Source organism: Saimiri boliviensis, chromosome 9 (assembly GCF_048565385.1).
Source record: "Saimiri boliviensis isolate mSaiBol1 chromosome 9, mSaiBol1.pri, whole genome shotgun sequence".
Lineage (NCBI taxonomy): Eukaryota > Metazoa > Chordata > Mammalia > Primates > Cebidae > Saimiri > Saimiri boliviensis.
In genome coordinates this window covers 61,096,294-61,123,936 of record NC_133457.1, presented here as the reverse complement: position 1 = coordinate 61,123,936, position 27,643 = coordinate 61,096,294, and the positions used below count along the sequence as shown (strand labels likewise).

General features: G+C 37.9%; 1 protein-coding gene across 29 annotated transcripts in view; it reads right to left on the bottom strand.

Annotated features, from left to right (window-relative positions):
• Nucleotides 1-27,643, bottom strand: part of ARPP21 (cAMP regulated phosphoprotein 21) — a 158,483-nt gene that overhangs the window by 115,411 nt on the left and 15,429 nt on the right. For 24 of the 29 annotated variants that reach the window (XM_039461936.2, XM_074405984.1, XM_039461933.2 and 21 more), the window contains exon 2: nucleotides 347-520. The gene's annotated coding sequence lies outside the window, so the exon portion shown is untranslated. Of the gene's footprint in view, nucleotides 1-346; nucleotides 521-605; nucleotides 980-1,006; nucleotides 2,782-27,643 lie in introns of those variants that run through there. The other 5 variants (XM_074405978.1, XM_039461932.2, XM_039461934.2 and 2 more) reach the window with 5 other exon arrangements.

Sequence of the window (27,643 nt, the reverse complement as noted above, 5' to 3'; positions counted from 1 at the left end):
TTCTGATGGATTTCTTCTATTTCAGTGACACTCCGTCTGTGTGGTTAACAAAATAAAAAGTTCCATTTTCCACTGGCAAACAGGTTGTTTCTTAGTGCATTAGGCAGGGGACTTCTGGTGCCCTAACTCATTTTTTAGAGCATTTAAGTAAAAAACAGACCGTGATCAGATTTAAAATAGAGTGAACAAATTGAGCTCTAATTCTCCAAACCACAAGCCAAATGAGTCTCTGATACAGCTCCTGTCATGGTTACATTCAGTGAACTGCTGTAGGCAAGCAGGCACATTTATATAATGATAAATCTAAAATATAAATGAGATGACAGCCAGACAACAAGACCTTTACCTTTCGTGCAGAATTCCTGCTGTAGGTCTTGGCGACTTACTAGCGGCTTCGGTCGTTCTACACCAGGAAAATCCACACAAGTGATCAGAGACAACTGGAGTCCCATGTCCCCATTAACAGTTCGGAATGCCCATCTCCATGCGATTCCCCTACACAGTGTGACACATCGTCAACCTGAAAAAAGATGAAAAGTAAATAATAATATTTGCAATAATCATGGTAGGGTGAAGAAAGAAATAAATAAGACGGGGTTTCTAACACTAATGACCAGCTTCCAGCAAATCACGTTCACAGCTTGATCCAGCTCCACCTGTCTCAAGCTGCCTGCTTCTTCTCTAATGAAGGCTACAGCCGGCTGTTCAAGTCAGAACGGCACCCACGCAAGGAGCTAAAATTAACAATTGCATTATGCACCGAAGATTACTCACTTCAATTTTAACCTTTTTTAGTGAAATCTGGCACTTTGTGTTAAAAAAAAAAAAAAGAAAGAAAGAAAGAAAGAAAAAAAAAAAACAAGCTTGTGTGTTTGCCTCAATGAGAATCAAGATCACCTATGAGCAAAAGTCTTGCCTTTTTTTCCAACCACAGCCTTTGTCTTAATTATAGATTACATTATATATTTAAAGCTATTTCTGTGGTTTCTTTATTTATGAAAGTTACCTGAATAAAGTGAATTGAAAGATTTTGATTTAACATTCTCAACAAAAGTAAAATAAGAAAGAAAAGAAAAAAAGAAAAAGAAAACTTTTATAATGGCATGGCTGAAAAAACTCCTTTCTCTCCACTTATAGTTTGGGAAGAAGCATTCCTAATATTCTTGTTGCAGGGTGAACACAATCTATCCACAGCCCGCCCTCCCCATCGGGATTGCCACCGCCAGCTGGGCATTCTGTTTGACAGCAAAGAAGCACTGACAGAGGGATTCAACAGATTTGCAAACTTCGAGGCTGTTGAAAACAATCCACACTATAATGCGCACGTTCTTTTTCTCACAACTCCTACAGGAGCAGCGGCAAAGACAGCTTGAATGCAAACATAGAGACAGGCTCCTAATAACATTTGCCAAAATCAGGCTGCATCTCTTCCTTTTCCCTGTAACTCTACAACAGCTAAATGCAACAGCATGTGCACCTCTTCCATCATATACCTGTCTATGAAAACACTAAATGCATCACAGTTATTTAATTTGAACGTTAGAAACCCTCTCTCCCTTCTCCTTGCTACCCACTCCTCCCAAGTTTAAATGAGCACAGCTGGTTCCTCATAGGATTTTACTGTGGCTATATTAATAACATATTGGGTTACAAAGCCATTTGTTGTTCAAGGGGAAAACAACTGCTGGAAATGCAATCACTTGTACAGTCAATAGTTTCTGGATTTATTCATGTTTTATTAAGATGGATGATTAGACTTTATGTTTCTTTTGTTTTTGGATATTATGTGACTTTTGAGAGCTAAATATCCATTTAAGACAAAACTGGATTGCTAATCAATAGTAATTTTTATATTTCAATTTTGATCAGTTTCACCATAGCTACTCTAGCTAATACTCAAATAAAAATTGTCATGTCTTAAAAGTTAGAATCTAATTAAGAAGATCCTTATCCAATATGTCTTAGAATAGATGTCCGAGATGGTTATGAAATGCATTCTGGATTCTGTTTTCCTTTTTCCAAGTTAAATGAAGTTCTCAAGGATTGCAGCAACTCTTTCGCTTTCTCTTTCAGACCCTCATATTTGTACAGTGGCATGTAATCCAGCAGGTGAACAGCAATGTAATTTTCAAAACTAAGTCCTAGAAACGTTATTCCAGCCTCAGTAGGAGGATGCAAGATATAATTCCTTCCAGGAAGAGAGAAAGGACAACCTGATATTCACATAACTAACTCAAAGTGGGGACAGCATGGATATATGTGTGTGCGTAATTATCAGGACACGTTTTGAAATAGCACGGAGCTCTAAAGTCAGCGAGGTATTATTCTTGCATGCCTGAATCATAAAGTCATCATCTACCAGGATAAAAGAGAATATGGGCATATGGGAATGAGCAGAGAGGAACATATGGATCACAAATATTTTTGTAACTGATTAAAATTGTTCTCTTTGCTGAGAAAGCAGTGCCAGGAAATCAACCCTGCTTCAGCTTTCTGTTCGCCAAAACTAACCCGACTCTTCCACTGCCATTTAATCTTTATCTGTTCTAATTTCTTTCCTTTTTGCAAATAACCCAAACTATTTTTAACAAATATCTTTTCTTCAACATTTGGTTAATAAATATTCTGGCCAAATTTCAACTGTTACAGTTTGAAGGATGGAAGGAGAAAAAAGAGACTATATATAAATGCACAAAATAAAAGTTACTATAGTTTTTTTTTTTAGTGGCAATACATTTTTTTTTTTTTTTTGAGACCGAGTTTCACTCTTGTTACCCAGGCTGGAGTGCAATGGTGCGATCTCGGCTCACTGCAACCTCCGCCTCCTGGGTTCAGGCAATTCTCCTGCCTCAGCCTCCTGAGTTGCTGAGATTACAGGCACGCACCACCATGCCCAGCTAATTTTTTGTATTTTTAGTAGAGACGGGGTTTCACCATGTTGACCAGGATGGTCTCGATCTCTTGACCTCGTGATCCACCCACCTGGGCCTCCCAAAGTGCTGGGATTACAGGCTTGAGCCACTGCGCCCGGCCTGCTATTTTAAACATAATCTTGGGGTTAGTAGTTAGCAAAGGCTGTCAATAGTTCGTAAATCAAGCTACAGGAGATTGATCAACAATGCTATAAACTATGAAGAAAGTGAGCAAAATAATTGCTATCTCACTTTATATTCATGCTGTTTCTTATTTCTTTAGTTTACTTTAGAGTTGAACACAGTAACAATTAGGACTGTGGAGATGAGAAAGAAAGGTAGAGAGGAGAAAGGCAAAATGCAACTCATCAAATATTATGCTGTCTTTCTTCATCACCATCAAAATCAATATGCCCTAAGTGTGTTTGTGTGTGAGTGTGTGTGTTACACATATTTATCACTGTGCTACCAACTGGGAAAGAAAGGTCAGATTTGATTCAAATTTCAGCAATAATTTAGTTCTCCAATGAAAAGGAAATGAAAGTTAAATTTTATCAATAAGTTGAAGTGTCACTGTATTAATCACTTTCTTCACAATACTTAGACTAAAAATTAACACGAGGAAGATTAATATTAACCCAGATTAGCATGGGTACTTTATGATGAAAGAACACAGTCAAGATTTACTTATTGAAATTGAAATGTTTTGCCTATATGCACTGTTTCTTCTTTTTAAGCTGAGTATTGTTCAGTAAATGAAAACCACTTGTATATTGTGGTGATGACTGATTTGTCAAGTTGCCACAAAAGATATATACATATTGAAATATTATGCAATACTATATAAACCAAGCATAGAACTCATTTTCAAAACAATTATTCTGTTAGTTTAAGAAAAAATTTGAACCTTTAAGTTTAAAAGAAGTAAAAACAAGTAATTGGGATGTAATCACTTCAGACATGACAGCAACAATGCCGTGAATAGAATGTATATACTAATATCTTTAGCGAGTGTGAAATTTTCCCAAGGTGACAAAAATATCAATGAGAAATTTTTACATTAATTTAATTACCACCCCCCCCCCCCCAAATGTAATCGTTCAATAGTGTATAAGAAATACTCTACCAGGAGCTTTCCCCTTTAATTAAACTCTTTATAGTAAACTTCATCTGAAGGCATTCTGTAAGATTCTTGAGCTGTCATGAAAACGCCAAAATTGCCAGAGAACTATTTTGTTGGAAGAACAGAGAGGGGCATTTAAGAAAATAAGTTTTCTGGTTAGGATTTTGGGGAACAGAAATGTTTTCATGACTATTCTTGTTTAAGCTTTAGTCTAAGAGCCTGACACTTTATAAAGATGTAGAAGATCATATGTAGAATCTCACATTTTCTTCTTTAACTGTGGTCACCTGGATCAAATATTACTAATACTGACATTTAGTAGAATGCCAAAAGTGGAAGGAACTGATGCCAAGGCTCTGCACATAAGTAGCACCATAATAATCATGAATGCCATTAAAACTAAGGAAGGTCTGTTGTCAATAAAAGCATCTGAAGAAAGGCCTATTGTCAATAAAAGCATCTGAAGAAAGGCCTTATGTCAGTGTTTCACTTCTTCATTCATATAACAAGCCTTTGATGAGCTTCTACTATGTGCAAGAATGTTCTACATTGTGATGTGTTATTCTGGTGAATTGACACAACCTCACTTTAAAAAATCTTTTTTAACTGAATATAAATAAAAAATAAGCAAATTAATATACACACCTACACAGCAAAGGCAGAAAATTATACTATAAGAGGGGAAATTGGCATTTTTGCTTTACAAAATTTCCTCTGACATATTGATGACACAGATGTATACAAACTAGTTTTGTGGATGTAACATTCCATGGTTAGTGCTTGACTCGCACCGGTACTGAATAAATGCTACAATCACCATCCTCCTCCTCCTCCTCCTCATCATCATCTTAGCAGTATCTGGTGACATATATTGCTATTTATCCATCCAGTGTGGACATGGCAAAAATAAAAAGAGAAAAAACAATGTTCAGAGAACACCTGCACCTCCACCAGAATCAATGCATGTATAGCCAATATGCTTTCACCAACAAAGGGTAACAGACATCATCTTTCACTGAAAAAGACAACTCTATAATTTTTTTTCCCAAAGCTTACCCTGGATATAGTCCTGCTACAATACAAACATCAGGATGTCAATAATCTTAATGAGAGAGCTGGATGGAATGCAATAGCTGATGGGCAGCCTTGTCACAAGACTGGCCCAGTTTGTGCATATTTTTACTACAGATAAAGAGTTTTTTTCTGACCAAAATCAGTGTCACGGAGAATGACGCCAAAGGCTCTGCTTCCATGTTAGAAAATAAGCCAAGAATCTGACAGCATCAAGGTTAGTTTTAGTTGAATGTGTGACCACTGAGATCCATCCAAAAGTGTTTAAATGGCTTAAACTTCCATAACCCGTACAGGAAAATCACCCCATTACATTTCCAATGTCATTCTATTAAGAGTATAGGTATGATTTTTCCATGTTCAAGGTGATGTCATCAACCTTCAGCATGATGCAAACTTTTTTTAAAAAAGTGCAAAGACCTGGAAAACCACAGAGCTCCGAAGAAGCTTGGAATTAGTTAGTCTAACTGACATTAAATCCAATAGTGCGGACAAGATCTGCAACCACAGTTAATCTATAAGCAGAGTTGGTTCAACAAACCCAGTCATTTTGACTGGATGTCAGAGCTCTTTTCAATAACCTGTGCTCCTCTAGTGATGGTTCTGCTAGAAATATAGGGCAAGTGTACCTAATCTATGCAATTAATTCCCAGTATGTTGCAAGAGGGACCCACGCATTGTTTTTCACTGGACCACTATCCTTTTTCCTTGTGAATAAGCCTGCAAATACTGCACAGAAACATCCTGAGCATACCTGCTGATGATGGTATGTGTGTCTCTTTCCTGGATTTCCTGGTCAATCAGATGAACACATTTGGGCTTCTAAATATTATGCTCAGTCTCTCTTTTTGAAAATTCTTAAGGCCCATTTTTTTCATACCTATCAGAATACCATAAAGTTGTCTGAGATCTATCTGACTAATTTCCTCCTTCCACACATAGAACTCATAGTGCCCATCTTTCCGAAAGCCAAGCAGAAAATCACATGCTTGCATTATTCACAGATAAAGTGTACCCAGGTTTTGTAGGTAGGCTTGATAATTTTTTGATGTGGAACAATTAATTATAATCCGTACTGGTGATAAAACATGGGTAACATCTCAAAAGGAGTGTCTCCCTAATCTTCAAGCAAAAAGCCAGGATCTCAGACTTAAGCAATAGCCTCATCTTTCCTAGTGTAGCTGAAACAAATTTCCCAGGAACTTAAATAATACTGTTGGGATCCTGTGGATAATTATACCATATAACTTTGCTAGGACAAACATGTTCTTAAGTAGTCAGATCTTCCAGGAATTTCAGTGAGTTACATATTTATCCTAGATATTTCCCTCATATCACTGTTCTGTGATCTCCTATATCAAGCAGTACTATTTCAGGAATGAGGAGAGGAAATAATTTTCTGAAATGATGATACTCTTGTTTGGGCATTACTAATCTAACTGGTACGAGAGATTCTGCATTCTAAATTCTGTTCAATAAAATAAAAGTTTCTTCTTTATCTGGATCTCAAGAAAACAATCTATTCTTTACTTTCAGTTATTTCTATTGGAGAAGATCTCTAATGGAACAAGAATTTATCACAAAGTGCTTATATTCAATTCTGATTTAAAGGGTTCAAAAATACAAAATTCAACAGAAAGAAAAAAGGCATTTTTAATAGAGGTGGAGAAACACTAATTTTAATAGTAATCATTATATCTGACATGAACTCTTTTCATCTTCATTCTTATGAGATGTGAAAGAAGCATCTGTCATTTCAAAAACAATGAATTAACAAATGTGATGCAGTTATAGGTGCCAGAATGGGAGCTGAGTGTTTGAGTTATTAAAACCTTTCTCACAGGAAGAAAAGAGGAAGAGACATTTAGGTAAAATGAATAAAAGCAAAGAAAAATTGCTAAATTGTTATTTTGTCTGATTTTTGAAATGTCCATAAAAGTCATGGTTTTTTTTTTCATATATATATTTATGGGGAAAATAAGATGTTTCCATTGCTATGACATCTTTGTTTTTTGTCAATACTTTGTATTTGGTACCATAAATGACTATTTCATGCCTTAATATTGCCTTTTCAGATGTCTTATTACCAAATTCATCATTTCTAAATGTTTTTGAAAGGAATCAACACAGAAGTTTAAATTGCCCATCTATGACCTCAGCCTCTTCCCTAACAGCAAAATGAATCAAAGGATTTTCTAAAGGCACAAAATAATGAAAGGGGGCTAGTCCCCAAAATTAAAAGGCAAAATGTGAGCATAAAGGATCTATGATGGCAGAAGCTATGGTCAGAAGAGGTGTATTCCACTGCCAAAAGGGAAGGAGAGAGGGCAGAGAGATTAGCAGAGACGGATGTATGCTGCCATCCTAAGTGTAGCTTGTGGGATTTCAGGAGACACAGGAACAAAGGGAGTCTCTCAGGGCAGCTCTGAGCTACACTTCTGTGTCAACATCTGAATAGCATTCTCTTTCTACAAGATTCAGCAACCACACCAATGAAATAACAACTACTTTTTATTGAGTGATACTACAGGGGTAATTTTTGACTGAGTTTTCTACATAGATTATTACACCTTATCCTCACATCAAATATACCTATTCGTTGCTAGTCTACAGCAGGGAAGACAGCAAGCTGTCTGCTGTCCTATCTCTTCAGTGTTAAGTTGGCTGGCTGATGGCTCCTTCAATCACTGGATTCCCCAGGTCTCAGCCAAAGCAGATGAATCATTGTTTAACAAAGCTCAAAATTTGAACCAAGTAGTAAAAAAGATTCTCTTCCCACAATTATGTAAACTCCACAATCATGGGGATTTTGGCCTATTTTGTGTACTTCTATATTAACCCCAATATTAAGAATAGTGCCTAGTGCATAGTAGGATTTGTTGACTCAGTGAATGAAAAGAGGCTAAAAGCTCTACCTGGATTCTAATCAGCAGTGGCTATGTGACTTTACTGTGTTTCTGCCTCCTCCACCTAAAGGCCAAGACATCTAATCATACAAAGACCTATGAAAACCAATGTGGCAATGGTGAAGTTTTCTCTTAAACTAAACCAACAGCCACTGGAAGTTACCCGAAAGTAAAACCAGGAACTGTTTCTGGATGTTTGGATCTTGTGAAGGTTTTGGTCGGCTAAACTCTGTGACAGTAGGTCTATCTATTCAATGAGAGCTGAGCATATTTATTGATGTCCTACTATGCAGAATATTTTGTGGCCTTCTAGATAGGATACTGGGGAAAGCAAAGAGATGGTGCTTACTTGCTAGGAAGCAGCTACCAAGCTAACTGTAGAAGTCAACAAACAAAGAGATTTGAGAGCAAAGCAAACCAGGGGACCAAAGCATAGAATATAAACATATATACCACTGCTAACATCAAACTTAGGGTTTTCGCAATGTTTTCTTGAAAGCTAATTTTGAAAACGTTTCTTAAGGAAACTAAAAGACATAAATAACGACAAGCAGAGACAACAGAAAAGATATTCTCATTAAAGATAAAAGGAGAGTGTTGAACTTTTGAACTGACGATGCTCATGCAGATGAGTTTCTCTAGGCTCTTTGTATGTGTGTCATCGGACATGTGGGCGGAGTTGAGTTTCCCGAGTTTTTCTGAGAAAGTGATGGCATTATTAATTGCACGACTTATCATAGGCCAAACATCTAGGCCTCACTCATATTGCTAGGTAACAACAACAACAACAACAAAAAACTAGATAAAGGCAATGTCTTTCTCTCCTTTCTTCCACAGTAGACTTAATTCACTATTGCACAAAGTTTCTTCTGCTTCCTCTAATGGGGTCCTCATCTAAGTGTCATTTCTCCCCTTAGGAGGAAGTGCCAAACAGTTCAGGTGCAACGGTGTTCGTATCACAAAGTGGAAGATAATATGTTCTCATCACACGTGCCTGCTCCGTCTCTTCTTAAATGCTGGGGTCTTTTTCCTTTCTCCCTGCTTTGTTACTTCCTTTCTCTGCACGGTCTAATACAGTGTTAAAAAAATCACATACTAACACCACCAAAGACAGTGATCAAAACAAAGAAGTGCAGTGTTGAGATCAACATATCTGCTGGTAAAAGTAAGTGTTCAAGAAATAATTCTTGCTATCCTCAGACTTTCTGTAAATAGGCGAATCTGAAATATAAAATAATTCATTTGACATTGGCATTTATTTATTCACCTAGCAACATTGTGTAGGAATCTTCCCTCACCACAGTTAAGTTATCTTTTGGTGTGCAGAAATGGCAAATGCAAGAAAATCACAACAAAACTACCTGAGAACGGGTGTGAATGTCTGCAGGCAAAGGGTCCATGTTCAGGACCTCAAGAGCTGAAGAATGGGTTGCAGAAGCATTTCATGTGATGTCTGCTTTCCTGGAGGACAAAGGAAGCAGCCAGGGGGGTGAAAGGAGCTATGTGCCTTTGGAGAGAGGACTTACAGGTACTATGGTAGAAAAAAATGTATGGCATATAAAAATAAATATGCAAAAGAGTGTCTCAAAGCCTTTATTTCTAAGCCGTCAAGGGTTTGACTTGTGTTTGCGGCCATGCTTTAAATACAAACGTTTTGAAGAAATGGTCCAGATGAAGAACGTCAGCCCTAGACTCTTAAGTTCCTTGGACAGAGAGGGCCCTCAGGCTAGTGTATCTTCCAACTGTTGTTTAGTGCAGAGGAGGAACGCTATCGATACCAATTTCCCGAAAGGATAAATGAATACATTCCTGGGAGGAAAACATTTTCAGGAACCTCACAGCACATTGGTGGAGCAGAATGTGGGGTTTTTTGCAACGTGTCCACAGCTTAGCCAGAAGGTACTTTGTGACTTAAACCATCTGAATTGGTGTGTGTCTGTTTGTGTCAGGCAGTACTCAAGCTCTGGGACCATCTGTGGCAATGCTGATTGGATGCCAGATGCCCTGCTTGGAAAGTAACGGAAAGAGAGCATGTGGTTGGTCATTTGTAAGAGAAGGGCTGCGGTTTGAAGTTGGCCTGCCTATCATCATTCAATGTGAGAATTCCGATCACACAAACACACTCTACCTAAAAAGGCTGGCATGGCCTGGCGGTATCAAACTCCCCTGCCACTATCCCCTGACTGCTGTAAGCCTGATTTTATCTGATATTCCCATTTTTGTTTTTAAATTTTTTAAACAAAACATTCTTGTTTGAAGGAGAAGTGAAAGAGTTAGTTACATTCAAGACTAAAAGCAAACCAGATGAACGTCTTCTGCATGATGGACTCTCCTACCTGGGTGCTCCCTGCACAAACCTGACAATAAGACTCTTCAATCCTAGCAAGCCAGAGTCAAAGAAAATGGGTGTTTGCATTTTGTAATCTCCATATTTCAAAATATTTCATTCTTTTCAATGATCTTATAAAAATGAATGCTGGAATAATCTCTGTTAATTATTAGAACCTGCTATCATTACCAGTTACTGAAGAAAGAGGAAAAAGCAGATTCTCAAACCATACCAAATCAATTAACTGGCAGAAACTATTAATATCTGGCAACAACACAGTCTGAGCTTAGATGATGAGAGATGTTGGTGTGTGGTCCCAGGGCTGAATGAACCAGTGAGTACTGAAGAAAAAAGAGTTAAAGTGTGCTCAGAATCTCCCTGGGGATTCCCGATGATGAAGTTGAAGATTTGGGGGTTTTATTCATGGATTCTACAATGCCTAAGCTAAGTACCTGGAAGGGGTTATTAGCTTTGTACATGGTTGTTACCGGCAAACAAAAGAGTCTTAAAGTGTACTTTACAGACACTTCAATAGAAGAAAACTGTTGGTTCACCCAGTACATAGTGACATTTCAGAAAGAAAGATCTGAAGTTAACCCACCCTCTTGGGCATCTCTAATGTGTAATCATGAACTTGAACAGAAAAGGTGATGTAGCATTCCTATGACGAATGGAACAATCTGATCCCTGGAATGGAGGCTGAAAATCTGGCATCACACAAAAGAATAGAAACATAAGAAAATGTGGTTGTTAAACGTTTACAATAGCGTGCATCCAAGCTATGCATGTGGAAATTGCCAGGTTAAAATTATCCAGCAAAGAGTCAAATTTGTGATTTGATATATCACAGAAATCAACTATCTGTCAATCTCATGTATTATGAAATACTCAGCTTCTGAGCTGTGGGCTTATTTGAAACCTTCAAGGTTTTAAATGTAGGTAAGAAAGGAGAAGCCAGTAATTGCATTTGTTAATGTATAGCAAGATACTTTCAGAAGTGGAATTTTTGTTGTTGTTGTTGTGTAGTCTCCTTAATAAAGTCTAAGGCCTAAACTTGGAAAAAAATCTTATGTAGTAGGAGAAATTATTACCTTTCTTTACTTGTAATGATGACCAGGAAGGAGGGAAGGAAGGAAGGAAGGAAGGAAGGAAGGAAGGAAGGAAGGAAGGAAGGAAGGAAGGAAGGAAGGAAGACATTCACTCTGCTGGCAACTCTGTGGCCTGACCATTCATATTGGGCACAACACAGATGCCAATTCCAGATCAGGCCCTTGATTGCTCTACACTTCAGAGACTCCAGCAGGAGCAAGGAGAAAATAGCATGCCAACTGTCAGAAACTCTCCTGAAAATATGTGAAAGTGGGATATGAAATATTTTAAAGAATGTATTAATATGATGAAGCCTACAGCAAAATTTAATTTTCATAAACAAATATAAAACTGTGGAAACAAAATGGGTCATTTGTTCTTTATTGCTAGCACCTAGCGGAGAGAACTGTTCATAATTATAGATAAGTAGTATGTTAAGAATAGCATTTCCTTGTATTTGATAAGGTCTGGCAAATAGAAAAATGTGTTCTACACCTCAACGATTACGTTTTCAGTGGGGGAAAAAAGATATAAATAAAGTAAAGGACACAATGAGATCCTGTTACCTCTCAAGACATATCTACATGATGACAAGAGAAGTAATTTGAATCTCCAAGTACCAAAGAAGCCTAAGCATGTTTACGTAAATGACTACTTTTACTCTCACAGGGCATTATTAGTATCCTAATTTTAAATATTTGTGTGTGTGTGTGTGTGTGTGTGTGTGTGTGTGTGTGTGTGTGTGTGTTTATAATTAGCGTAATTTGAACCTTGGCAATTTGCAAATGTAAAAATGGCAAATCCTGGGCCGGGCATGGTGGCTCACACCTGTAAATCCCAGCACTTGGGAGGCCAAGGCAGGTGGATCACAAGGTCAAGAGATCAAGGCCATCCTGGCCAACATGGTGAAACCCCGTCTCTACTAAAAATACAAAAATTAGCTGGGTATGGTGGCTTGTGCCTGTAGTCCCAGCTACTTGGGAGGCTGGGGCAGGAAAATTGCTTGAACCTGGGAGGCAGAGGTTGCAGTGAGCCGAGATCACACCACTACAATCCAGCCTGGCACATGGTGGCAGAGTAAGACGCTGTCTCAAAAAAAAAAAAAAAAAAAAAAAGCAGATCCCGGGTATCTAACATTCTATGTGGTTCAAAACTATCCTTATATCCTGGTAGATTCTGTTTTCAGTTCTGGGAGCACTGGATCTCTGCTGGCAACTCTGTGGTCTGATGACTCATATGGGGCTTGGGCATACCCATGGATGTCAATTCCAGATAGGCCACTATTGCTCTACACTTCAGAGACTCCAGCAGAAGCGAGGAGAAGACAGCATGCCAGCCAGTGGAATACATTGGCTATTTGCTCTACTGGCAGTCCCCTGGGCTCACCAAGATTCCACACCTAAGGTGATGCTGCAAAACTGAAAAGAAATGCTGCCCATCCAAATACTAAAAATGTCCTGTTTTTTAAGGGTCCCATTTTATTTTAATTTGTTAAAAATATACACTTCCAAAAATTTACACTTCTATATTTAGGACTACTCTTCCCCCAAAATGGATAAGAACAAAGTCAGAGATGATACTTTACAATGAATAGTAGCAACAAATTTCTGAGGGAGGGACATTGTCAATTTCCTGAGAGGAAAATTTGTGTTCTCACTTACATGACTGTATGAGTTTTCCCCCCTCCCCCTCCCCCCTCCTCCTCCTCCTCCTCCTCCTCCTCCTCCTCCTTCTTCTTCTTCAAGAAAAAAGGTACTGCAGGTGGTGTTCAAGACTTGCTGACTTCCAAAGTGTGGTATTTTGGAGTGATAATGCACCAATACCATTGCAAAATTTCATTATAAATTAATTTGTTATGCATTATAATCCAATTTCAGACTAGATGACATTTTCTTTTAATTAACTAGAAGGACTCTAGTTAAAAAGACACTCATGTGCCTTTTTTTTTTTTAATTTAGCACCTCTCTCAAATATGTTAAGAAGTGATCAAAGCTACAAACAGTCTTACTTCCAAGGGTCAATGCAAAAAAGACGGCTGCTTCTTTCAGAAGCATCTGTAAGTGACTTATCCTCTCTCACATACGTTATTTTAAAAGGAGGAATATTGTACTAGAACATCTAGTAGAATGCCTGGCATTCAATAATAACTTGATGAATTATTTAGTTAATGAATTAATACATAAATTTAACCAGTCATGAGATTATGACACCTAATCACAATGCAAAATAACTGTGGTTTCAATCTTAGACTAAGAATTAGTTCCTCATTATTATCATCACTGGCACAAATCACATTGGTAAATAAAACTAGTTTTACTATAACACAGTTTGAGATTTTGAATAAAACTAAAGTTAAATGTTAATATAAATAGTATCAATTTAAAACAAATTTAATATACTTATTGGTGACTCACTCTGTGCCTGACAGTATTTTGATCAAAGAATATATGATAATAGGACTAGCCCTTAAAGAGTCACATTTTAGAGTGAAGGAAGCTGAGTCATAGATACATTAAGCATATCAAATACTTCTCTCTAGGAAGGGCTGAGGCAGAGTCTAAATTCTGACAGATTGGTTCTGGGACTTCAATTTATCCATAGGCTTTTGAAATGAGTGAGGATAATAGTCACTACACGCCCAGCGATAAATACTAAAGGCATGCCATCATGATGCCAGTGGCAATTCAGGTAGATAGAACCACAGGGGATAGTTGAGGCTGCATGTTTATTCTAACCTTTCCAAATTCCAAATAAACCTGTTTATTTTTATATTTAGAAAGAGTACACATAAAGACTGAGAAGAGATAGAAAATAATGAATGAATCTGGATACCTATTTGCAGTGTTAATCACACTGTGAAGCATGTTTGTGGTTGCAATGTAATTACCCATTTAATCAGAAAATAGAAAAGTAAAGACAACAGAAAAATTATTAATAAAGCTAAAATTAAGAAGAACTACATTTAATAAAATGTACAATAAAGGGAATTTAGTCTACAAGCAGGCATATTTGAAATTAATGTCAAAGACAAACTAAAAACCCTACACCTACACACAACCAAATAATTTAATAAAAATGTTAAAACTAGTTGAATAATGCCAAAAGAATCTCAAGACTAATTAAATAAACAATAAATTATTATAAAATATGTTTTGTTCTTGGAATAAATACCGAAATCAAAACAACTCAAAATAATTAAAAACAAAGTCAAGAATAATTTTGCCATACGACTTAGGCTAAAATTTCTTAAGAATTCAGGGTTACTTTCATGCAGAGCCACTGACTGGGATGTTTTGTTTTAATCTTACTTCCCTCTACAAGAAACCAGTAAAAAATTTCAGAGAAAGTAACAGTTTGCAGGAATACACTATAATTCCATTTAAAGAAATTAAATTCCCTTTTGCTTGGTAGGTTTAGATTCAGGGAAGGGTATACAAGTGAGAACATCAGTATTCATTTGTAGCATTCTCAGTCTATACTATTTATTAATCTCCTTGACTGAGTATCCCTCAAGTAAGTTTGTAACTTTTAATCAGCTCCTTTCAGCCACTCTTCTTTGAACTGAAAGGTTGGAGTGGAGGTTCTGAGGAGATGGGCACAGACCAGTTGAGCCATCGTATTGTGAGCAATGATCTGGCTGTCTTAGAAACCACAACAAACACACATCCTATCATGTTTCCTTTAAAAAACCATTAATGAGGCCTGCCATGGTGGCTCACGCCTGTAATCTCAGCACTTTGGGAAACTGAGATGAGCGGATTATGAGGTCAAGAGATCGAGACCATCCTGGCCAATGTAGTGAAACCCCATCTCTACTAAAAATACAAAAATTAGCAGAGCATGGTGGCACACACCTGTAATCGCTACTCAGGAGGCTGAAGCAGGAGAACCACGTGAACCCAGGAGGTGGAGTTTACAGTGAGCCGAGATTGCACCACTGCACTCTAGCCTGATGACAGAGCCAGACTCTGTCAAAAAAAAAAAAAAACCCTACAGAAAGAAACCGTTAATGAGCCGGACACATTTTATTGCCTTCCACATATTGTGCATACACTAACTAAATACCTTGATGAGAATGATGAGAACACTCGTTACAATGATGGCTAGAGTACAGTCCTGCCCTCTAGGAGACTCCAGGGGGAGGTTGTATTAATTCTTTAAATGGTCGAATAGGGTTCATGAAGTAGTTCTTCATCTGCAGCAGTGGTTTTGAATATGAGGATGGTTTCATTAACTAATGCAATATTTACCCAGAGAATTCTTTTCTTGTTTCTCAAATACAGGAAATGACTAAATCCTGAATGTTTGATATAACCTCTTGCCTCAAAATGAATATGTTTACATTATACAGACAACTCAGCGGTAAGTCATTTGAAAGAACCTATTAAGTACCGCAGTGTAGAACTAGACACACGGCTGTCTGTGTGTGTTATCTAAGTACACATTTTGATTCTGCAGATATTTTTAGAGTGTCCATGTATAGTGCTTTGCTCAAAACTTTCCACTTACACTAAATTTTTACTTCAAAAACACAATTAGGTTTTCATGAGAGGTGTTTGTTATATTTTTTTTTTAAAAAGTTTCATTCATTTAAGATCTTGTTGTCATATTTAAAAAAAAAAAAAAAAAAAAAAAAAAAAAGCTTAGGCTAAGGGCAATGGTGGTGTCCAAAGTCACATATTTATCTACATAAAGGCCACACAAAAACTGGGACTCGGTTCTTCTTTGAGCCCTGAGTTCCTTACAAGTTGCTTTTGTGCATGTGTAGATAGACATAAATATAAACCAAGACATACTTATATTAAACTCAGGCATCTGAGTTAGGGTAGTCCACTCAGCTTTAACTTTTAAAATCCTTCCTTTAAGATCTGCAAATTCATTTGCCTCCAAAGGAGTGAAAAGTTAGTTTCTTTCAGTGACTTAAAATTTTTCATGCAATTTGAATGTCGGAGAAGCGTCACTTGAATTAGGTTACACACACACAAAATAGCAGGTGGGCTAAGTCACTCGGAGTATGCAAGAGACACTCCTCTGAAGCCCCTCTCTGAATGCCAGATCAGGCCACATAGCAGCCTGGAGTCGATTCCAGCTCAGAGAACAGAGCAGCAGCTGCTGGGAGCTGGCGGCAGCCCAAGTCTCAGCTGTATTCTTGGCCTTCTGCCTCCTCCAGGCACTCACCAGGGGCACGTGACCGAGGAAACAGCTGAGCCCCCACCTCAAAGAGGAAAGGCAACCGCCACAGCCCCCGCCACCACCTGCTCCGGAGCCAAACAACCAACAAATTCCTGCTCAGTTCGAAGGGGTAAAGAGGGACTGCTGATTCACTCCCAGGAATGCCGGGGCTCTGTGCACTGAAGACAGAGGCATAGCTCCACAGGAATGGGATCGGACGTCATCCTGAACGCTCTGCCATCTGGGGACTTTAAGATGCGGGGAATCAGAAGTGGTCGAATAACAGTTGCCAGAGTCTAGGGATCGTGGGAGAGATGATGGAGAGGGTCTGGCCAACAGGTACAAAGTCACTCAGACAGGAGGAAGAAGTTCTGTTCTAGAAGTTGCGCATAGGGTAACTATAGTTAACAGCATTGCATTGCATATTTCCAAATGAAATATGCAAAAGAGAGGATTTTTAATGTTCTCGCCACAAAGAAATGACAAATATTTCAGGTGATGGATATGCTAATTACCCTGATTTGATCATTACACAATGAATACATGTGTTGGAATACCACATTATACCCCATAAATATGTACTTGCCAATTAAAAACAAAATCAAACCAGAAAAAGTAGTTTAGATGCTCAAGTCACAGGGTTCGATTCAGATTTCAAACATGGCTTTAGATATCGTTGGCAAGATTTTTTGAAGAGAATCCTTTCCTAAACAGAAATTTTGATTTTGGTTTTATATTGGGCCTGAAAATTTGTCAAGAACATGGACGGGACGGCTGGACAGGTCACTTGCATATGCAACAATTTCCAAGAGGCCCCTCGGTCACACAGCATAATTACAAAAATAAAGCCAACACGTTAAATACCCTGCACTTTTTTTTTTTTTTTTTTTTTTTTTTTTAGATGTGGAGTATGGCCTTCTAGGGTGTTGGGAAACCTTAAGGTAGCCCCAGGCATCAGCCTACAATCCCGGTCCAAATCCAATTCCCACGGCCCAGCAGGCAAGCTGGAACAGGGGAAATGCGAGTGTAAGGCCCAGCATTCCTCCGAAGGACTGTGGGGGTGAGCATGCCACTTCCCAGAATCGTGGCTCTGACAGCTTCAACTGCACTCACGTCAGTGCTATTAAGAGATGTTCCTAACTTCAAACATTGTGAAATCTCACCCCGCTCTGAGGACACATCCCTCCAGATCTGTCTCCGAACAACACGGGAGGCTGTGCTTTGTGCTATTAAAAATTCCTCTGGAACAAGAAGGGCAAAATGCTGACGCTCCGTGATGCATACATGGGGGTTTGTTACACAATTATCTCCATTTTGTGCACATTTTTAAAATTTCCATAATAAAAAGTTCAAAGTATAAAAATTTGTCTGGGGATTAAATCACTGTCAGATGCAAGAATTATGTGCCCACACTGGGCTTCCGTCCAGGTGAGAGAGACTCTGATTTGTAGGTGATTGATTATTATTTCCAGGGAGAATGTGAGGGTTTTTAAAAATGTTATAGATCACAGCTTTTTTGAAAAAACCTGATGCACATCGAGTGAAAGCTTTTCTCCCTAGTAGTGATACGCAATTTTTATTCAGTTCTGGGGTAAATTGAGATCCATTTGCTCTAGAGCATCAGGCAGTTTCTGTTGTTATTTTTTTTAATTTGTACAAATTTATAGGGTATATGAGAAATGCTGTTACATGCATACAATGCATAGTGATAGAGTCAGAGTATTTAGGGTGTTCATCGCCTGAGTATATATCTCTCAGGCGAGAGATATATCTCAGAGATGGTCACCCTACTCTGTTATCAAACACTGAATGTCTTCCTTCTGTCTTGCTGTTTGTCCCCTTTATCTACTTCTCTTCGTCCCCCTCATCCCACTCACCCTTCCCAGTATCTGTTTTCTATCTTCTTACTCTCTATCTCCACGTGATCAAATATTTTTTAGCTCCCACATATAAGTGAGAATATGCAATATTTGTTCTTTTTTTTTTCTTTATGGTAGATTTCACTTGGTGGAATTCTGCCTTCAAGATCTTTTTGCTTCCTGTGGGACTGTCTCTGCTGCAGAGAGGGAAGCCACCTCATGTCACACTCTTTCCTAGAATAATCCACATCCAATAACCCAATAACTGATCAAGGGGGTACTAGAAGGCCTAAGATCTCAACCCTCTGTGGGACTCTCTGAAGGTCACTCCAGTGGCAGAGCTTTCTGCAGGATCAGCAGGGGCTGTCCTCATCCTTTGGCCGGAACTGCAGCTCACCTTGTCTCTCTGCCCAGTCCTGCTCCCCTCCCTGTCCCTCTGTAGGGCTGGTCCCAAGATCTCTCCTTAGTTACCATCCTGCACACTCAACTCTATCTCAGTCTGCCTTCCAGAACCCTACCTGTAACATCGCAGGACATCCCTTTGGAAAGGTTGAAAATGCTTTGCAGTAGTAATAAAACCTAGGTTCAGAAACACCACTTAGTTTCAAGCCATTGTCAGCTGCTCTTAATCACCTCTCTAATACCTGGCACCCCATTAGTGCTCCAAATCTTGCAATATTTATAAAGGTATTAAAACTGTACGTGCAATATGCACATATATGCCAGTTGGTACTGCTGAGTTGGTTTATATGGGACCACTTATTTAATTCTTACAAATAAACCATACACACTATGATTCTTTTCAGTGGAGTGAATTCTCTTCTATACCTGAAATCTGATCCTATTTTGACCTTTAACTCTCAGAGGCCACTATAGTGCTACATAACTCCCTAATCTCAAATCCAAATTATGTCTCTTATGAGCACCTCTGAAAATTATGTCCTCAAACTTAATTTTAAAACCACCAAATAGCTAACACCAGGCCTGACACATAATAGGCATTCAAGATACTATGATTACATATTAGTTAGTGCCCATAAAATATTATAAAACTTATACAAATTATCTCACTTATTACCTTACAGCCAAAAATAGTTATGTCACTCTCTCCATTATACACATGGGACGACTAAAATTCAGTCGGCTCAAGACACTTGCCCAGGGTAACACAGTAAGTTCAAAGCCATCGCTGTGCCTCACTCTCTCTCCAGAAAATACATATTATTGTTTTCTACAAAAGCACTCTTTCAGGAAAAAAGGCAGGACATAAAAAAGTCAATGAGAATTGAATACTGTTGATTTTTTGAATTTTATAGCTGGTCAGAAGAAATTTTTAAGTATTCTGCTTTCTCTATGCTGTATTTATTTTCAAGTATCAACACTCCATGCAGAGAATGTATACTAGGAGTTCAAATATTCTAATAAAGGAGCTGCCTAAATAATTATAAATAGCCACTAATGCTTACAGCATGTTTCTATATGCTGAGTAATATTCTATGACTTTTACTGGTAAAGACTGACAGTCACTTTGTCTCTTTTCCTCTTTCTGTCCCATTGTTCGCCATTTCTCCTTGTGGATATGCCTGGAGGAGAAGTTTTAGCACTACAAATTCACCATTCTCACCAGTACAGCTCAATAACTGATTTTCATACTATGACAAGGAATAATTGAGAGAATATTAAATTATATTATGTATTTGATGTTTTATAAGGCTGAGGTTTGTATTTAAATTGGTGACAGTAAAGCACTTGGTCTCTTGGAGAATCCAGTTTTTTGTTTTTGTTGTTTGTTTGTTTTGAGTAGGAGTTTAGTTCTTGTTACCCAGGCTGGAGTGCAATGGAGTGATCTCGGCTCACCGCAACCTCTGCCTCCCGGGTTCAAGCAGTTCTCCTGCCTCAGCCTCATGAGTAGCTGGGATTACAGGCATGTGCCACCATGCCCAGCTAATTTTGTATTTTTAGTAGAGATGGGGTTTTTCCATGTTGGTCAGGTTGGTTTCAAACTCCCGACCTCAGGTGATCTGCCCACCTCAGCCTCCCAAAGTGCTGGGATTACAGGCATGAGCCACCACGCCCGGCGAGGATCCAGTTTTAATTGTACAGATAATCCATGTGTATGTGACCCTCTGTGTTATTTAGCCTTGTTATGCCAGTGAAGTTGATAAACTGTTATTTACCCAGCTCCTACTAGGTGTAAGGAATTCTGCTAAAAATTGTGAGATACAAAGATAGGTGTAGCCTTGCACCTGCCTTTAAGAAATTTACGATCTGCTAAAAACAAGGAGTTACTCAATTTAGCTTTCCAAGTACATATTTTCTTTTGTTTTTCAGTAAGTATGTTAAGCAGTGAATTCCAAATCAGTTCTTATTCACTAATTTTTAAGACAAAGAGTTAAATTAGACTAATTCATTATTTGGGGGGGGGGAACCCACATCTATCTTTCATCCAGTAATATAAAGAGAGTAGTATCCTATGAAAAAGAATAGAGATATTTACTCAAAATCCTCAGTCAAAAATTATTAATTCTCCTTACTGATAATTACCCTTCAAGAATCTGATAATTATCCACCAAGAAGTGAACTTTGAGAATGAATTTAGTCATTACCTTAACCTCTTGTTACACACACTTGAGAGTTAGAAGTAACCTTCCTCCGTTCTTTCTTGAGAGTTCAAGTATGGCTCTCCTTTTCTCCAAGGATGGCACAGAAGAGGTTTTAAGAGCACAGACTGTAGCCAATAGCAAGGTTGGTTTGAAGAGGCAAAAAGTGAGATGTACTTTTAGAGTGTCTGTGGGGGACAAGGGAGTGGAAGCAGAGTGAGAGTTTGGCCTGCTCACATCTGGAAAGATGGGGCCAGAGGCAGAAGCTGAAGCTAAGAACAAATTCAAAGAAATGCAGGAGAGCAAGAGGTCCTCTGGTGGCCAGACCGATCATTTATAGATACGGTCTTGTGCTTTATTCAGAATTGGGAATAGACCAGCCCCCTGTGTTCTCCTGGAGGAAATGGAAAGAATCATGTAAATGCAGATATTTAAAAGAATTTCCATACCTCATGATTATTTATTAAACCACCTCTTGCATTGCTCTAGGTCAAAAAAGGAAAAAAGTCAAGATCCAAAAGCTGAGAATCCCTGAGAAGGATGCCAGGAAGGCTTGTCCGGGCGAGGACATTGATCTGTCCCTTGGCAAAGCTTCTCATGCTCTCCCTATGCCAGCAGATGGTGCAATGCACACCTGTGACTCTTGTCACAAAACAGCTCTCTGATGTTGTCATTACAAGAACTGATTCGACTCTTTACACACGCAGGTGTCACTGTGCACCAGTGTCTCTTGACTGAGCTGATCCTAAACAGTATCGTGCTTTTGGCATAAGGCAGGAAGCCCCTCTATCAGTCAGAAGAACACCCCTGCCACCTTTATTCTCTAAAGGTTTTCTCCTTTTGAGAAACTCATCTTACAACATGTGATGAATTACTTGCTTTAAACGTATATATGAACCAACAAAATGAGATGCACCCGTTCACTAACAAATCCCCTAGCTCTCCAACACCCACTCTTCACGATCTGTTCCTCTTCTGTGTTCAGCTTGATGTCTCTATCAGGCTACACACCTGCACTTCAGCACTTATCCCAGGGCCTTGAAATTACCTGAGAGTCAGACTGTAAGTACCCCACGGGCAGGGATTGTTCTTTGCTTATCTGGGTCTCCATGACCCATCGAGGTGTCTGGAATACAATAGGAAATGCATACCTGTTTCTAAAAATGTAAATGTCTTCTATGAATGTCTTCTAATCATGTAAATCCAGAAAAGTTTATTAATTTTTCAATTGCTTAAAACATTGACTATTTATATTATATTCATATGATCATATTTTAAAATGTGTTTTTAAGGCACCAATTTAACAAAAAAAATATGAGTTTGTGGGCTGTGTCTATATGAAGAACACAATGTTTGTGGAGTGTATGTACATTCACAAGCATGTATGTGTATGTGTTGGGACTTAATGTAAAAAGTATTTCTTAAAATGGGTCTGTGTAAAAAAAAGTTGCGAGAATAGATGACATCATGTTTTTCTATCTATTTGAAAAAAAAAAAACTTGGAATATACATAGCTCATGTCTTGATTATCAAAGTCAGCAAGAAAGAATATGGGCTGTGATGGGGTTCCTGCTGTGAAATCCAAAAATTATCTGTGAAATTCAAAGACTTTATCATTTAAATATGAGGATAGATCCCTCTGATGAAGACAGAGCATCTTAGTTAAAACAAACAAATGATTATCTTGGACAACAGTGTAAACAAGACCCTAATTCATGAAGCTGCTAATTGCTCTTCCCAGCTGCAGAAGATCAGCCTGTACTCCATTTCTCGCTACTCTGTACTGTGAGTAACACTTCTACACTCTCTCCTGAAAGTCAGCACAGCGCGTGTCCAGCCTTACACATCAGAGCCTGGGGCCCAAAAAGGGGTCAGTTCAGAAAAGAAGCTAAAAGGTAGCTACTTAAAGGAATCAAGGACTTCATTTTATACACATATATTTACTTCTATGACTGTGCTGGAATTAAACTCACATTTAAATTACTTTATTTCCTCAAAACTTACCTTTATATCATCAGGAGAAAATTCTTAGCAACAGTCTTTGTAGCCAAGAGAAATTGATACTGCATATGACTTTTTGAAAGTAAATCTAAAAATTGGTGCTGGGATAATGATCCTCACAAACTCCCAGAGTTGTTCATATTTAATTCAACTTAAATATAGATATCTTAACTCGTGGTAAACAAATATCGGCTATCATGTTTTCACACATTATTTCAAGTACAAAATGTCACGAGGAACACTTGATAGTGTTTTTAATCCTCACTGCAATGAATCATTCACTCATAGAAGGAAGAAGAAAGAGAAAGAAAGAAAACAGTTTCAGAAAGGATAAAATTCCCTGTCCAAGGTCAAATGGCACCAAAATTATTCAAACACAGTTCTCAGAAACTCATGCTTTTTCCATTACCTGCCCTCACAGTGCCCATCTATAAGTCTGGAATGTGTTCACCGAGAAGGGAATGCAACAATCACCCATATAATCATGGGAATTGATTAAAGAAAGATGCTAAACCGTACAAAAAGTGTGTCTTTCATCACAAGAGCGTATTATTCCAGTTATCACTTTCCAGTAATGTCCAATTACTTTTTATCAGTAATGTTGCTTCAGAAATCCCTCTGAAATGCAAAAGTGCATACTCAACACTTGATTCCCTAGTAATCTTAAAACTGAGAACCAAAGTAACTACAGAAGCCCCTGTTACTGTGAAGTGGATGCATGACCACTGGTCCAAGGCCCAAATGTTATCATACCTGGGAGAAGTATTTCTTAGGTTAATGGAGCCTCACCTCGACCACCATGCTAGGATTCAGGCTTGGAGGTTGCTTTGATGAATGGAGCAGACCCTAAGCTATTGCAACTGTAACCCACAGCTGCCTTTTAGGACTAAGTAGACTGAGACTATCTTTGAAAAAAAAAAAAAAAAGAATGCCTGTGGGAACATGATCAGAGTTCAACATAAGAAAGAGCAGAGTGGCACTGAATGGAAGGAAAACCTCTTGTTTCTAAGATTTGGGTTGGAGTTTTGCATGCCCCGTCTGTTCTACAAGTTGAATCAGAGACATCAGAGAGTGAGAAGAAGTGTTCCTCAGCCAATTCTTCACTGCTCAACCAAGGTAGCTGGAAAAGCAGATTCATTAGGCTGGTAGCAGGCTTCTCAGACAAACTTCCTCTTGGAAAAGCATCTTATTTAAGCAGGCAGCACTCAGGTCTGACTGACATAAGAGCAGCTTTCTGATTTTACAAGCGGACAGTGTCCACAGGATAGGAGACACCATGCTGTTGAGTTTGCCATCATGTCTGCCCTGACAAGAGCACCACCCACCATGCTTCAGGTATCACCAGGCATTTCAGCTGCCCTCTCCCTCTGCCCGTTCCTACAACTCTATTCACACCTGTGTCTCCACAAGCAGATCCACGTATCCAATGGCATTCTGTGTAGCTGGGTTCAAACACTAGAATCTGAATGAATTCCCAGTTGGTGCAACAAGTCATTTCTATACAAAGGTTTATGAATTACCTAAGGATTGGTGGGTCATATGTAAACTGAAGGATAACATTAACAAATACACCAGTCTGATGTAAAAGGAGGAACTACAGACAAAAACAAAGCAAAACAGAAAGCAGAGAAAGTGTTTTGTGACAGTTAACTGTGTGGACTCTGAAGCTGGACATCTAGGGCTTGAAGACTGACTCCACCACTGACTCTGAGCAAGTTACCAAATGTGTTTGTGCCTCAGTTTTCTCATCTGGAAATGGAAATATAAGGGTTGCTACCTCCTAAGTGGCTGGAAGGATTAAGCACATTAATATACATAAAACACTCAGGAGAGTACTTCACACAGAGTTGCCATTATAAATGTATTAGCTATTAACTCACTGAGGGAAACATATGCATCTATTCAACAGATGTTTATTGATATCACCTGATCAGAGCCCTGTCTAGAATTAAACTGCCAATACTTCTGGATACCTGATCTTCCAGACGTTTCTAGAAACCTTAGTGTCTTTAAAATTATGACTGCTTCAGAATGGTACGAGGTTCTTTCAGAAACCCCGAGGTAGCCACCACTGGGCTCTTCAAGTCGTGAATGGATGGCAATTTCTGAGGGCGTGTACATACATGTGGGAGGTAACTGGATGAAACGTATAGGGCTGTCAGTTTTTCAGTCTAAATGAGAGGTAAAGGTGTGCCCATGAAAATCATTTTTAAAGCAGCAAAGGTTACAGAAAAGGATTCTAAGAAAAACACCAAATGAGGAAATACGGAAGGGTACCAAAGGTAACACAGTTAATAACTATGTCAGGCAGAGTTTTACAAATTCCAAAACTTGCCTAGGATTTCTGCCTGGTTAAAAATGGAATTAGTATTATTTTTGAAGAACGTTTCTCATGGAGACCATATCTTTTTTTTTTTTCTCTTTTGTTTGAAATAAAATATTTTATTTATTTGTTTATATAAATTGACACTTTCATCTCACATAATCGCACAAATTCAGTTACTTGATGTAACTAAATGATAGTGTAATTCTGCCTTTTTTAATTTTAAAATTATTATAGGTAAATTTGACTTGTGTAGGGGCTGTATGGTTTTATTAATTTTAACACTTGTATAAATTTATATAACCACCATCACTATCAGACTACGGTACAGTTGCAGCAACTCAAAAAATTTCCTCATACAACCCCTTCACAGAGACACCCCTCTCTTGTCATATCTCCTAGCAATCACCAGTCTAACCTTTGTCATGATAGTTTTATCATTTTGACCTGTTCTATAAATGGGATCATACAGCCTGCAATGTCTTGCGTTTGGCTTCTTTCACTCAGAATACTTCCCTTGAGATCCATCCAATTTATTGTGTAGATGGGTAATTCACTCCTTTTTATTGCTGAGCAATATTCCACTCTATGGATGTGCTGCAGTTTATCCATCCACCTCATAAAGGACATTTGAGTTCTTCCTAGTTTGGGCAATTAAAATAAAGCTGTTATAAATCTTTGTCTTCACATTTTTGTGTCGACTGTTTTGATTTTAAAATTTTTATTTTAAGATTTTTCTTGATTTTTAGAATATCCAGTCTTGTGGATTAGGGAAATTAGGGGATTATTACTATATCTCTGTGGATTTTATACTCCTACACTGGCAACTCTTAGTACACACAATCTTAGGGAAAAATTTGTATTCAATAATCATTCAAAACAGAAGCTGCTTAAATCTTTCTGTCTAGTGGAGTCCATTATCCTCATCTCCTCCTTTAAGATGCTATGTTTTAAAAAATAATTTTGAAATGAAAGTAAATTCAAAGTTATTGTGAGTTTAGTTTGTCTTGAAATTTTAGAGTATTCCTTTATTATTTTAGATTATAAAGCATCAATCATACAAATTCTACATTCTGGCAAGAAGTTTTATGTTTTAGATTAGTGGTTGTCAAATTCTTTCTTGTCCATGTACTGGCAGCATTAACATCACTAAGAACTTGTTAGAAATTCATATACTTGGGCCCCACCCCAAATCTGGTGCATCTAAACATTCTATATTTTAATAAACCTTCACGCAATTCTAATGTATATAAGGTTTTGAGAACTACTGCTTCAGAAATAACTCTCCTGTATGATATAGGAGTGCCACCATCTGAAATTTCCCCTTGAGATGATATAAGAAAACTCACATTTACTTCCTTTTGTAATAGTATTCGCTTAAGGAATAGGATGGCTCATTTGTGTTAAAATATGGCTCCTGGATCACCAATTGGCATTTAAAAGACATACAGTGTAGCTCATTTTGGTCACTGGGGCAGAGCTATGAAATCAAAATTTAAAGTGGACAGAAATCCCTGAACCCTCATTTGAAACAATAAATTCATCATCTTACTCTCTATTACTATCTTGCCATTTCATCAGCACTGATGCACAGAGAAGAGGGGTACATAAAAGTTTCCTCTCTTCCTTGACTCCCTTCTATAATCCTAGCCTTAATTGGATATTGTTTATTAGCAATGGAAAAAGTGAAATAAGAAAGAAAAAAGTAGAAAATAAGCTAGCGTGGAGCACCCCATCTGTCATCATAATAATGATTTTTTATAACAAGAAATCTTAAATATATACATACATAAATGTATATATCAATATACACACGTATATATTTATCAAAGAGTATGCATATTTATTTTCTGTTATCTCTGCAGAAATACTCCTCAATAGTAAAACAAAGCTTATCCCTTTGTGGTAGGTCAAAAGTTCTCCAAGGAAAGCTAGCTAATGCGTATAATGAATTAAGAAATTTGTAGCCATATGTTTCATATACATAACGTAAAATATACTGATATCAAATAAAGCCTTATATTTACCTATAAACATTATTTCTAACATTTCAATTTCTTCAAGTTAGGTAAGGGAGAAAACAAAATTATTTTGGTTGTTAGTTTACTTCATGTCATAAAATAAGGTTTAAAATTTAATAAAAATTAATTTAAATTGTCTTTAAATTTCTCTTTCCAATTATTTTAACAAAGGCACTACTTCGGATAAATAATTAATAAACATGTTTATTATACCTACCATGCTTAACTTTTATTTCA